General features: G+C 32.9%; 1 long non-coding RNA gene across 1 annotated transcript; it reads right to left on the bottom strand.

The window, feature by feature from the left end:
- Positions 1-7,267: 7,267 nt before the first annotated feature.
- LOC133705073 (uncharacterized) lies at positions 7,268-8,462 on the bottom strand. The gene is made up of 2 exons (XR_009844189.1): positions 8,052-8,462; positions 7,268-7,829 (listed from the first exon to the last, which is right to left on the bottom strand). It is a non-coding gene; the product is annotated as an uncharacterized LOC133705073 (long non-coding RNA).
- Between the last annotated feature and the right edge of the window lie 4,206 nt (positions 8,463-12,668).

The following is a 12,668-nucleotide window of genomic DNA, read 5'->3' as shown; positions in this document are numbered from 1 at the left end:
CAGTTGTGATAATTTCTATTGCTGGTTTCGATTACCAAAATGTTAGCCGTGAACTTACAACGATGTTTCCCAGTATCTAGTACTGATCACGCAAAGCGTTTTCTGTTGAAAGCTTGTATTTTTAATCTTTGGAAGAAATAATTAGAGAAGTTCGGATGTTTTGAAGGTTGTGCCATTTCTTTATAGCTGGGTTAAATTATTGTACGTGACGCAAGGCACCATCTCTACTAGTGTCTACTGTAATGTGTGGTGAATTTGGTTTGCAACTCTTGCTCATGTACGAAGGCGTTAGATACCATGCAGGTTCAGGTGGTCTCAGGGGCCTAATTCCTTCTTCTAGAGATGGTAAATTTGAATTTGTACCTATGTTGTAGATTGTTTTTTCATTGTTCATGGAGCGTGGAAAAGTACAATATGGTCCTTAATTCTTTTTTGACTTTTTACACATTTGGTCAATATAATTTTTGCATTTTACATTTTAGTCATACAACTTTATTTTTTATTCATATTTCAACCATTGAATATCGAGAAAATCATCAGAAAGAGAAAGTAGAATGAAAGATTTCGATCAGCTGTATTTCTAACATAATAAAACTAATATTGATGTCAACAAGTTTGTATTGAAAATGATAGTTCTACGGGAAATAGATTGAAATTAGGTTTTGGAATCCAAATTACTGTAATTAATTTTTGGTCATCGTATCACTACATCTAATGGAAAGTGGTCACGGACACGTATACAGAGTAGATTAATTTTTATACTCAACTGCAGTTGCATTCAAAATTGTAGAATAGCTTAGCGTAGTATGGCATCAGCACTGTTGCCGCATCATCTTTGCTAGAAGCAGAGTTTGCTCTGATCTCGCCAGCTCTCAAACCAGCCCATCAATTCAGTGCAGAGTTGAAAATTGAAACTCAAAACTGTTTTTTACTATATACAGCCACATAGTTACGCCACGTGAAGTAAAGAGGACCTAAATGGTAAGTTGATACAAGAGGCCTTTTACCTTGTTGGGCAAGAACCCCACAGCTAGCCCTCGTCACTTGGTGTCAAACTCACTCGGATATTCGTGTAACGCCTCTGCTGGAAAGTGTTTTCTGGCAAAGCAATTTCATGATTTTTGGATGAAGGAAAATATTTTCTAGTTTAAGTGATTGCAAAACATTTTTATTGAAGGATTCAAAAAATAAAAAGCTACAGTACTTTATATATATATATATATATATATATATATATATATATTTATATATATGCATGCATGATGTTATAATTTTTTATGATATTACTAAATATAAAAAAATATATATGAATTAATCAAAACAAATACTATATATCCGCCTACTAAATATTTCATATTTTTAATAATTTATTTATATGAAAAATCGCTTTTTAAAATAAAACTACGTTTTAGCTAACAAACGAGGCTGAGTAAATCCTGCTCCTCTTCAATAATTCTCCTCCGGCGATGAAGGGTGTGATTTTCGTTGGCACTAGTCAAACCACTACCTAAAAATTCTTCATTATGTGCTGTGACAACCTGTTACGTACATTGATAGCAGCAATGTTATTAGTGCCTAAACCAATAGAATATATAATTAATGCTAGAATATATATCATAGTTGTAAAATTTGATATAACAATTGATTAAAAAATATGAAGATTTAAAGTTTAGTTTGAATCGAATGTGAAGTTAGACTTGAAAAAACTCAATTAATCGGATTAAATGTGAAGTTTAGCAAGATATATGTGTATAGTACTTATTATAATGATTAATCATAATTATGATGGACTCATTGAATTAACTTGTTGATTTAGTAAATTAACTTGTTGATTTAATGAATTGTTTAAATAAAAAATATTTTAAAAAATAATTATAACTATACTTTCAAACACACTGGTACATATCGGTAATATATGGTAAATGAAATGTGCTTTATATTCGCTATTATAATTTAAGTGGGAAATCTTGAATCTACTGATACTGGGTCACGGCCGAATCAATATCAAATCTGATTAAAAACATAAACACTCAATATACATCACATGAATGTTATCATATCGCCATAGGAAAATCGTTTTCAAAAGATTAAAAACCGCCTCTAAAAGATGTTTTTTCTCTATAAAAATGCTGTTAGAAGCATATTAAAGTTAAGCGGAAAACAACCTTTAAACGTGGGACATTGAATAGTTAAGAGAATTTACTTGTGAGTTTTTTTTCCCAGCAATTTAAAATATTTCATAAAAACAGAAAATTAAAGAAAATTCGTTTCTAATGGAGAAAGTTTTTTTTTTTAAAAAAAAAAAATACATGTTTTTTCATTTTTCACTTTCTTAGAAAACTGGACAACACCAAAATAGTTGTTTTCCAAACTCTCCACCATAAAAAAAAGGCTTCGTTGAGCTGTCTAATATTTTATTGCCAAACAAAATCCTTGTTTTTTATTTTTTAAAAATTGCACATGATAAACATGTGTTCTTAGAATTTTTTGAAAGCAAACACAAAATTCACTCTTAGAATTTTTTAGAGGGAGTTTAATTAATATATTTATAGCAACGAGGATATTCTACAACTAAAGATGTTTAAAATAATTATAAATGCAAAATAGAGTTCTCGACTTTATTTTGATGAAAAAATAAAACAGTACTATCAGTGAACTTTTTACTTAAAAATAAATCTACATCATATCTAAAATTAAGTTGACTTATTGAAACGTTATAAATTAATTAGAGATGGATTGCAAGATCTAAATACATCTAAAATTCAATTACAGGTGCAAAATCTCACGTTGGCTAGCCTCAATCAGGCATAAGAAAAGGAAATTTGTGAACAAAAACTATTTTTGCTGTTGGCATTATACAACACACTGATTGCTAAGTGTAGAAATCAGAGCAATGAAAAATATTTAGACACTGAAAGAGATGAAAAGAAACGCTGGACAGAGAGGTGAGATAGCGTGTAAGCAGAAGGAAAAATGTAGGTGGATGAAGTCTATGTGATAAGGCGACAAGTAGGCTGCGTACAGTACTTGGGTTGCCATTTGGAGACAGCTAGAATGAATGCAATACATGTAGCATCTGCTATGCACAACACTCTCTCCTTCCAGTTCTCAGCGAGATTCCTGGGCTGCTTTTTGCAAGTCTGCATGTGATAAATCATGTCAAAGCATGCATTCATATATATTATTCATTTTTCTTTTATTCCCTTTTCTATTGAGGGTGACTAGGAAATTTATTCGAGTTATTGATATATCTAGCTAGCTGATTTTGAATGCTGTTCTTCCGAATTGGAATTCCGATTAATTAATGGGAGTAACCTTCCGTCTCCTCAGAGCGCAATCTATTCTATGCTTTTCATGATTTCAACTTGAAAATCTCTCGGTAGAGATTTAGACAGAAATTCTAATTAAATTAACCGCTGGACTATCCCTTGTGATATATATTTATTTTTTTTAATTATTTGAGTTTGAAAAGTAGTACAAGGTTGTAGGCCACGAGGAAAGCAGGCAGTCCCACCAGAGTAAATGTGTAGATAGATGATCCCCAACAACAAATCAATGCTGCGAATGTACGTGATGTAGTAAAAGATTTTTTTTAAAAAAGGAAAAGGAAAATCAATGACACGATGAGGAAATACGACATAATCGCCTTCTATAACGCTTCTGATGCTGGATTAGTTTTATTTTTTTGAAAATCTCAGAGGTGTAATCGATCCCCTAGAAAAGGATATTCGAGACACATTTACACATATCTAATAAAAATATTGCACAAACCTGCAGGTTTATTCAGACCAAAAACCATTCACATTATAAAAACCATCTCAACAGCCAACGACATTATTAAAACCTACTAAAATCAATCAAACAAACAATTTCGGCATGCATTAATCATATCGGCCTAGCAATTTCTTAAAGACCCATGCAATCTGACTTACAAAGTTTAAGAAATTTAATATGCTTCTCCGCAGTCGGATGTGTAACATCATAGATTGAGAATATAATTGCCGCATTTATTTTGCGATTAAGCTGTTATAATAGAGAGGAACGAGTATTTGGGTAGTCAAATTTGAAGCACTATTTTATTTAGCTAAAGTAGCTACAAATGCTGGTATAGATACTATTCTAGCTAGCGAGTTATTGCATTAATGAGTTAGGTTGAATATTTACAGCAATTAATTGGTTGTTGCTGGTGAGTTGACTAGTCCCAGGTTTTGCTTCGGATAGAAACCCATGAAAGGATTGGCACCAAACGATCAACAAATGAAAACTCCGAGGGGATATATTTTTCTCAAGAAAAGAGAAAGACCAGCTCGGTAGCTTGCCAAGTAAGAGAAAATCACCATGCGCGCATGCCTCGCTCCAACATCAACCTAACTCCTGGAGAAAGTGACCGAGTCTCAAATTAACTTGCGTATATATACGAGATTCTTGAGCCTTTACCTCTCCTCTTGCTTTGTCCTTGAAAAAAAAGAATCGTTTGCGTCGCGTTTTTAATTTGTTGTTTAGAGTGTTTAATAAATTCTTTTAGCTTATAAGAAATTAAACTTTTGAGAAGTTGTTTGATATCATTTATAATTTCAGTTTTTTGAAAAAAATACTCTTGTAATTTTTGAAAACCATTTTCTTTGTTTTAAATTTTCTCAACATGTTGGTTTTCTAAGTTTTTTTTTTAAAAAAACATTTTTTTTTTATTTTAAATTTAAAAAAACAAGAAAAAAACATGAAAGGAAATTATGATTCAAAACCACCTCATAATTGACGGGAGTTCCTAGCTAATTATACCATGAGATTAGTGGATGCCACCTATAAATCAGCTTACATGAGCACTTTAATTGGATTGAGATCTCTGATGATGATATTAACGATTTATTAAGCAAGATCATCTTTCCAACGCCACTTATATTATAAAAAAAGGTTTGTAAGATTTCTTAAACAAACTATTAACATAATCAATCAGTTGCAATTTGCGCCTGGCGGACTTCTAACAACAACAAAAAAGAAAAATGGTCGGCAACTTTTTACAAACCACCACTACTATTGCTAACTTTTAGAAACAGCAGCGGACGATATTACCAGCAGAAATGCTACTGAACATATATAATAATATTACTAAACTACCATTATAATTGTAGAATAAATCTATACTGATATTCGGATTTAGTGTTTTTTTCAAAATAAAATATGGATATATAGTTATACTAACAAAAAGTTTCAAGACATGCCACCTAAAAAGTGAATATGATCGGAGAGAGGAGTGGAGAATATTACTTCAATATAGAAGGTCGAGAAAGCAGAAACAAAAACGAGAAAGGGAAGGCAGGAGTTTGTCCGTACGAGGACTATGCTCGCCAGTGGGCATTGTCCATATTGGTAAAACGGCTCCACTTTCACTGTGTTCAACACTCGTTCCTCCCTGTCTTTGAGAGTCCGTACGACCATGGCAGCAACATCATTATTGTCACATCAGTCATCAAGTCCTTTCTTTGTCTCTCAGGTGGTTTGTAATTCCGACGCGTCGACGGGTTTCTTTGGACACAAAGGCCCATGGAGAACTCTCTTAACTACTAATGTACCACACAGCACTAGATACTAGATAAATGCTGCTTGTCAATTCCTGGAGATGTTTGAAATTGAGAGAGAAAAATCTAGCCTTGGCCACGTATATAGTTGGTGTCAAGATGAAAAAGAAAACCTAATGCAAGTTTCGTGAATCGATGAAAATAATAATAAGATGAAAGTTATCCAATCAACTCACTGATTGGATAAGTTGACTTGTTCAAAAAAGAAAGAAAAGAAAGTATAATTTGATCATAGCTTATCAAACACAGTGACCTAGTGTTCATGCATTAAAAAATCAAATCATTTATTATAGCTCATAAGCACGTTGAGAGCCCATAATTGTTTACACAGCATCACTGTACCGGTATGGTAATTTTATGGTTTTTATTTCAGAAAAAATAATTGAAAGAAAAATAATTCCTTACATTTAAAGGCACAAATTCAAACATCAAATGATCATAACCTTAAATAAATTTTAAAAATATAAACTCTTAGAAATATAGTTTAACTAATCAGATTTTAGATTTGCTTTTTAGAAATCACCAATTCGAGTCTTTCAAATCTTAAAGCTACTGGAAACTTACATCATCGATAATTTTAAGACCCGTAAAATTAGTTGAAATATGCACAAACTAACCCAAATACCCACGTTAATAAAAAAAAATACAAAATATAACTCTAATTTATTTATGATTTAAGAGGTATATTATTAGTGCGCAAGGTGCGCATAGGCAAAAGAGAAACAGAGAATGATACTGCGAACGTAAAGAAATTCATACGATCATTAGAATAAAGCAATCAATTAACTAGAAAAAAGATGCCTTGCGATTAGATGGAATGTCATCTAAAATAACCTCTTGATGTATAAAGTAGAAGGTGGTTAATATAGTCTTAGCAAAATGAATTTGGGGGCAAACAACGACAATTTCATCTTGGCATCTCTAGAGGATGTAAACATTTCTTCCAAGCTTCAAAAAACTTGCATGAACGAAGATTATAAAAGATTTGCTAGTACAGAAATTCACATGCTGTCGTTTTCTTTTTTAGATTTGATTATTTTCAAATTAGCGAAAACATATCCTTCTTGTCATAAATATTCAGACCATCAATTTCGAAATCTCAGCCATCAAAATCTGCTAACCTGAGTAGAAAATTTGGAACTGATGAACATTGATACTTAACCGTACCGTACGTGTGAAAGGAAATTAACTAAGAACTCTGAATCCAGATGTAATCAAGAACAGGAATATCTGGATATTAATCCTTTCAAAATCGAAACACCTGAGTAGAAAATCAAACCGTACCTCTCACACGCAATCTTACAAGAAAGGGTGATATTATTGTTCCCCACTCGACTGCACTCGACTGCAAATGGATCAAAAGGCAAATTCATTATGCAGTTGGAGGGACCTACAGAAATTCAATAATTCAAGATCATGACCCCCATGTCCCCGTCTAATTCGAAGCTAGAAGGAACATGGAGGAAATGGATGGATGCATGGATTATCAGTATCAATATACATGGAATACCCTTCAACTAATTAAGAGATAATTACCATGAGAAAGGGAACTGATAGAATATTATTTTCAGTCACAACATCCATTGAATGATCCCTCCTCGTCCACTTGAATATCAATTAAAGGAGACTGGAGCAAGTGATAAGTTCGATATGCATGTAGATGCACATTACTTACAAGTGTCTCATCAATATATAGTTTAATTAGCCATGTGCAAATTATATAGCAAATTAAACCTTTGTCATATACAAGGGATAAGAGATGTATAGACATGCAAATAGGAGTACTACAGGGTAAGTTATTCAATAATCAACGAAAACACTGAACGATGAAATGGAAACGAGAAGAGGGGACTGGGGTAAGTCGATGAAAATGAGCACTAGAGAAACGCGAGTACTACTTTGCACATGTAGTTAAGTCTTTTTGCCTCTTAGATAAATTGGACTAGATAAAACTTGAAAAACAACCAAAAGAGGGCATAAATTTGCCAGACTTCGTCTCATAGAACAGCTTCAAAAGGGCCCAAAATAGCAAACGATGGATCAAAACAATGAACCTGAAACCCTAGGAAACCCCCCTCCCCTCTTCACCTTCCCGAGTCTCTTGATATGCGAGGATAGGTCAGGGTCCCGTCAATTCCACCCCCATCCACTTGAAAATGCTTGTAGAAGACGCAACCATAACCAATATCTACCATTACTGGCGGTAAGAAGTTCATTTTCCCATTCTCAAAGTGGCTATTATTCCTTTGATACCTGTATAGAAAGAATGACTTGGTCAGTGAGGTTTAAAGATTTTGGCATATTTAGTACCGTGGATTACGATGGATAACTGTTGTGGGTACACCATCTCCCCCCCCCTCCATCTCTCTCTCTCACACACACACACAACTGACAAATCTCACCAAACAATCATCGTATCTCTCGTAGTCATTACTCATGGTAACCCTAGTGAGCCTCTATTTAGAGTATTTATACCTCTTAACACCCTTGAATGATTCAGAGCACTCAACCATCTTCTCTTCTCTTCACTTCCCTTTCCTTGCCTTTGAGTCTATTTCTCTAGGCTTTTTATGTTGCTGAGTTAACAGTTCTCCATGTTCTCTTGTATCTTTCTAAGTCTCTAGCACTTGACGGTTTATGCAAAGAGAACAGCCATTGATAGCTTTTTGTGTCAAATGGGTCTAACTTATTTCCCACCCCTGGACATGGGCTTAAACTTTTGAAGCTTTTGTTTTATTCGTCGTTCGTTATACTTTTTTGCCCTTTACTTTCCCTTCATTGGATAAGATTTAGGGTTTGGATTGGGTTCCCTTGGCTTAAGAAAAACAAAGTCAGGAGCGTTCCCTTTGTAAATAAATATCCCAATCAGCCAAATAGCTCTCTACTCTTTCCTTTATCTTTTGAACATCTCTTTTGCATGAGGATGATGCTGATGCTGATGATGGTTACCAAAATCTAAAAGAATCGAAACCAGTCACTGTTTGCCGATGGAGCACCATCAAGATTCACAAACTTTATTAGGGCTAATAAGTGGTGATGATGGTGGCTTTTGGTGGTCCCTTCGTTTCAACCCAATAGCCATTTGAATTGGGAATCTTGATGATGCTGCAGCGGCAATAAATGGCTTATTCATCTCCCTTTTCATCTTTACCGGCTCCCAAATGTGAAGGTGAACTCTCTAAATAGTTTGAAACATATACTTTATTGGCTTATATTGCTGAGTTTAATTTATATTGTCAATAGAACAGCACTCTTTAAGTTTATGACGTTGCTATTCACTAATAAATTTGTTTTGGGCAATTTAAAATCACTAATACTTGTTAGGGTTTGTTCAGTATAACCCCAACTTGCACAAGGGTTTGTTTTAAGCAGCTTTGGTTATGATCCAGTTGGAAATACGGTGCAAATCTGTGTTAACTGAAGAGATTTGTATCTGTAGTGATGATTCTCTGTGAGTGCTTTTCTCTGACTTGCTTTTCTCGGGTGATTTTTAGTACTGCATGCCACCACTTGATCTGATCTCAGTAAGTATATATGTCTGTACTTCGGTAGGAATATTGTACATTATTAAACATCGTGGGCATCTTTTATTTCTTGGATACATGGTGTTTCTTTAGTTTTCGCTCTGCAAATCTTTCTTCTCTTTTGGTTCTTTCTCTAGATCTTGATCATCATTTTCACCTGTGTATTATGCGTGCAATTAAGTTTTCAGATTGACGACAAAGCTTTAATTATACCTGGTATGTGATGTGCTTGAATACTCAAAAGTCACATATAAAATCATTTTGTTGCTCTTTCGTAAATGAACATTGTAGAGTTACGTTTGGTTGATCCTTAATTTGCCTCTTGATGGAAATCTACAGGTTTATGGCAGGGGATTTTTCCGATTTGGCTTTTCAGTTTCTTATCAATGTTCTTGGTATACATTTGAGCATAAAAAGAAGGAAATGCCATATATTCTTCTAAGAATATTCATGGAAACTATGATTTTGTTCTTCAGGTTCAGCAAAGATCTTCCCAATGAATGAGGAATGCTTCAACTACGTACCCTAATTAATTTCTTGTTATAAGGGATTGCTAATTCTGTTCTTTAATACTTCAGATAGTAACTTATCTATTGCTTGACAGAGTACTTGGTATGTGTTTGAGGTGCCTATCTGAGTTCTTACATGACTTTAGATTGAAGATTGATCTATATATGTTTAAAGGAGAAACAAAGGTTCTTGTTTTTAGATCTGGCCAGAAAGAAAGAATATGCAGCATTGTTTGTAGTCCTAAAGAAAGTAGAATATTATCCACTACTTTAGCTAAGCTTTTAATCCGTACTAGAACTCTTTTTCTTCAGAACATTTCAAGATTGCCTAATTTTTTGGCTTTTGTTTTCTTTTATTACATTTTCTTCATTTAGGTGGCATTTCTTTTTGTTCACTGCAAGACCAATCGAATGATGTACGTCTTTTTAGGGATTAATGTTAATTGCTCCATCTCGTTTATGTTTCATATTTAATTTGAATCCAGGTGAATTGACTTCCAAGGAAGAACCTGAATTATTTGATTATTGATCTTGAAAGGAGTAGATAATGGTATATAAACTCTCCATGAAATTGTTGTAATCTAACATTTTATCAATAAAATTCTAATCTTATTTTGAATTTCTTGAGTGATGTATTTAATTTTCTTCCCACAGCTTCATTGATAATTAAGACCCGATTATTTTTAAATGTTTAGTTGAAAACTTTAAGCTCTCACTTCAGGATCTATTTCCTGACAGTTTTTTTTTTTCTTTTTTTTTTCTTTTCCCTTGCTGTGTCGTGAATATCATGCATAACCAAAATTCAGGCCAGACATGGGAGGTTTCTTTCTTTCCTGCCTGCAGATATTCCTCTGTGATGTTTAATTTTTTTGCAAGTCTGAGTCCCTAGAAGAACAACTGTGAATAAATAGGGGGTCCTAGCTGATCATCATGATGTTGTATTGATACATCTATATTTGAATCATAATCTGATGATTTTTGGTTCTTGGTTCATTTGCATGACAGCTATTGGCTTTGCTAGCTGAGGATAACATCCACTCATCATAGCAGATAACATCATGTCAATTCAACAAACATTTAGTTAAAAAGAAGTTGAATTGGTAATACGTTATCGATTTCATAAATTTAAAAATATTATTAAAAAAAATAATAATTAAAAGGATAACATATTAGATCAATCTAGATCAATTTAAGTTAAACTTTTAAAATTCATAACTTGGATTATTAGATTATAATAATACTAAATAAAATAAATCAAAATAAATTATAAAGTTTAATTAATAATAAATTTATTATTAAACCATGAAATTAAAAAAAAATAATCTAAAAAAATAACAAAATAATATTTTTAAACTAAATAAATGCTTAAATTCTACTTGCTCTAAGATTTTAATATGAGATATAATAATATAGAAGGAGATCTCATATAAAATTTTAGTTTGATCCAATAATATAATTAAGAGATATAATTGATATTGTAAAACTAGATATATTTTATTTTTTTTCAAAAAAAACTACTATTTAATCATAATATAACGGCCAGAACTTGAACGGTATTTCTAGACCAGATTGTAAACAGAAAAAATCTATTTTTATTTGTTTTGGTTTTTAACTATACCAATCATTTCTGGACAGAATATAAATCGACAACCTTGCATTTGCATTCTAGCTATGCTCTCGGATAGCCCAGCGGTATAAACTTTTTCATAAGTTGACACCGGGCCCAAAAATTATTCTAGGTAGGGGACTAGCTTTTCACTACCATAGCTGAAACGAGACAAAGTTGTACCGTGGAACAGAACCAATCTCGCTGTTTTTTTGGTCAAAGTGTGTTTTAATGTGTACAGATTAACCCATTTGATTACCATCTCCCGTTGCATTTTCAGATTTCAAAATTATTAATTTGCTTGGAGATGATTCTCCTATTGGATAACATTTTTCTGCTTTTCTTAATGTTTTTTATTTATTTTGAGTCAGATAGAATTTTTTAATTTTTTTTTCTGAAATGTGATATAAAAGCATCTTGATCTGTTTATGATGTTTGTTCTTGGAGCTAAATCCATGATCTTTGTAGAAGATCGTCTGACAAAGGAGAACAAAATCTTGAATTTATAATCGTAATCAATAGTAAGAACACCAAAAAAAAAAACAATAAACACGAAGTGTTGATATGGTTTGCTCTGAATCATCGTAGACGATTTCTTGTTCCTCCACATCATGTTACACATTTAGGTTCGGACAGCAACAGGGAAAGAAAATGAAAAGGAAGGGAGTTGTTTCAAACAAAGACATGGGGAATGATGTCTCATGTTCCCATAAAGGTTCTCTTTCTCCTTACATAAGCTATAAAATTATGTGAATTGTAATGTTCCTTCCCATTTGTTTTTTCTAAAAAAATCTACAAGGAAATTGAACATGATCATTTTCCACTTACCAAACTACTGCATTTGGATAAATAAAACAATCTCTTGAATATTACAAATTAAGTAAAATAAAGGCCTGTGTTCTGCTTCTGCTTCTGTTTTTTATTTTTTATTTTTCCTTTTCATTGTTTTGACAACAGGGAAAAAGAACAGAAAGAAATATAAAGGGTTGGATTGACCATATAGAAAAAAAGAGGACCAGACAGATGATGTTAATATACACATTTATATTGACTGCACTCTGCTAATCCAACAAGGATAACTATATCTGAATAAATTATCAGAAAGAGGCTCAGAACGCATTTGAATCTTCCTGCATGGTTTCATCTTCCTCCGAATCATCTTTCTAGCACATTTAGATTCTCATGGCAACAAGAAAACAAATTTAATTTGGAAGAAAGATATGGGCAAGCGAAGCCTCTGCTTTGAGATAAAATTTCAACAAAGCCTCTATCTTGAAGGTTAAAACCATGTAGTCCACATGAAGGCATGTGGTATTCTCATCTCACCAGGTAAGAGAATTCGCTAAGCTGTAATTTAACACTACATTGCAAGCTCTTGCTTGTGCTACTCGAACTTCAGAATAAATTAATTAAAGATTTTACTGCTGAGATGAATAAACAGGCCAGTGTACCA

The sequence above is a fragment of the Populus nigra genome, chromosome 10 (assembly GCF_951802175.1).
Source record: "Populus nigra chromosome 10, ddPopNigr1.1, whole genome shotgun sequence".
NCBI classification, from domain to species: domain Eukaryota; kingdom Viridiplantae; phylum Streptophyta; class Magnoliopsida; order Malpighiales; family Salicaceae; genus Populus; species Populus nigra.
This window is presented reverse-complemented; position numbering and strand designations above follow the sequence as displayed.